This window comes from Chrysemys picta, unplaced genomic scaffold (genome assembly GCF_011386835.1).
Source record: "Chrysemys picta bellii isolate R12L10 unplaced genomic scaffold, ASM1138683v2 scaf10, whole genome shotgun sequence".
Classification (NCBI taxonomy): Eukaryota; Metazoa; Chordata; order Testudines; family Emydidae; genus Chrysemys; species Chrysemys picta.
The window spans coordinates 294,523-296,845 of record NW_027052717.1 but is presented as its reverse complement, the minus strand read 5'-3'; positions in this window follow the sequence as shown (position 1 = coordinate 296,845).

The following is a 2,323-nucleotide window of genomic DNA, read 5'->3' as shown; positions in this document are numbered from 1 at the left end:
CTCCAATGAGAACTCCCTCTCAAACTCCCCGGTTAGCCGCCCTGTTTGCTTCTCGCAGCTGTACCGCCGCCTGGCTGGGCGGCCGCTTTTATGGGCCCCTTGATCAGCCAAGCTCCGCCCCCTATACGCAGGGCTCGGCGTCCTTCCCAGCACCCAGCCCCTGCCGGCCCCTACAAACAAGCACACAAGGACAGATGCAAATACAGGTACCTTCTCCTCCAATGAGAACTCCCTCTCAAACTCCCCTGTTAGCCGCCCTGTTTGCTGCTCGCAGCTGTACCGCTGCCTGGCTGGGCGGCCGCTTTTCTGGGCCCCTTGATCAGCCAAGCCCCGCCCCCTATACGCAGGGCTCGGCGTCCTTCCCAGCACCCAGCCCCTGCCGGCCCCTACAAACAAACACACAAGGACAGATGCAAACACAGGTACCTTCTCCTCCAATGAGAACTCCCTCTCAAACTCCCCTGTTAGCCGCCCTGTTTGCTGCTCGCAGCTGTACCGCTGCCTGGCTGGGCGGCCGCTTTTATGGGCCCCTTCATCAGCCAAGCCCCGCCCCCTATACGCAGAGATCGGCGTCCTTCCCAGCACCCAGCCCCTGCCAGCCCCTACAAACAAACACACAAGGACAGATGCGAATACAGGTACCTTCTCCTCCAATGAGAACTCCCTCTCAAACTCCCCTGTTAGCCACCCTGTTTGCTGCTCGCAGCTGTACCGCCGCCTGGCTGGGCGGCCGCTTTTATGGGCCCCTTGATCAGCCAAGCCCCGCCCCCTATACGCAGAGATCGGCGTCCTTCCCAGCACCCAGCCCCTGCCGGCCCCTACAAACAAACACACAAGGACAGATGCAAATACAGGTACCTTCTCCTCCAATAAGAACTCCCTCTCAAACTAACCTGTTTGCTTCTCGCAGCTGTACCGCCGCCTGGCTGGGCGGCCGCTTTTATGGGCCCCTTGATCAGCCAAGCCCCGCCCCCTATACGCAGGGCTCGGCGTCCTTCCCAGCACCCAGCCCCTGCCGGCCCCTACAAACAAACACACAAGGACAGATGCAAACACAGGTACCTTCTCCTCCAATGAGAACTCCCTCTCAAACTCCCCTGTTAGCCGCCCTGTTTGCTGCTCGCAGCTGTACCGCTGCCTGGCTGGGCGGCCGCTTTTATGGGCCCCTTGATCAGCCAAGCCCCGCCCCCTATACGCAGAGATCGGCCTCCTTCCCAGCACCCAGCCCCTGCCGGCCCCTACAAACAAACACACAAGGACAGATGCGAATACAGGTACCTTCTCCTCCAATGAGAACTCCCTCTCAAACTCCCCTGTTAGCCACCCTGTTTGCTGCTCGCAGCTGTACCGCCGCCTGGCTGGGCGGCCGCTTTTATGGGCCCCTTGATCAGCCAAGCCCCGCCCCCTATACGCAGAGATCGGCGTCCTTCCCAGCACCCAGCCCCTGCCGGCCCCTACAAACAAACACACAAGGACAGATGCAAATACAGGTACCTTCTCCTCCAATAAGAACTCCCTCTCAAACTAACCTGTTTGCTTCTCGCAGCTGTACCGCTGCCTGGCTGGGCGGCCGCTTTTATGGGCCCCTTGATCAGCCAAGCCCAGCCCCCTATACGCAGGTCTCGGCGTCCTTCCCAGCACCCAGCCCCTGCCGGCCTCTACAAACAAACACACAAGGACAGATGCAAATACATGTACCTTCCCCTCGAATGAGAACTCCCTCTCAAACTTCCCTGTTAGCCGCCCTGTTTGCTGCTCGCAGCTGTACCGCTGCCTGGCTGGGCGGCCGCTTTTATGGGCCCCTTGATCAGCCAAGCCCCGCCCCCTATACGCAGGGCTCGGCGTCCTTCCCAGCACCCAGCCCCTGCCGGCTCCCACAAACAAACACACAAGAACAACAAGGACAGATGCAAATAGAGGTACCTTCCCCTACAATGAGAACTCCCTCTCAAACTCCCCTGTTAGCCGCCCTGTTTGCTGCTCGCAGCTGTACCGCTGCCTGGCTGGGCGGCCGCTTTTATGGGCCCCTTGATCAGCCAAGCCCCGCCCCCTATACGCAGGGCTCGGCGTCCTTCCCAGCACCCAGCCCCTGCCGGCCCCTACAAACAAACACACAAGAACAACAAGGACAGATGTAAATACAGGTACCTTCCCCTCCAATGAGAACTCACTCTCAAACTCCCCTGTTAGCCGCCCTGTTTGCTGATCGCAGCTGTACCGTTGTCTGGCTGGGCGGCGCTTTTATGGGCCCCTTGATCAGCCAAGCCCCGCCCCCTATACGCAGGGCTCGGCGTCCTTCCCAGCACCCAGCCCCTGCCGGCCC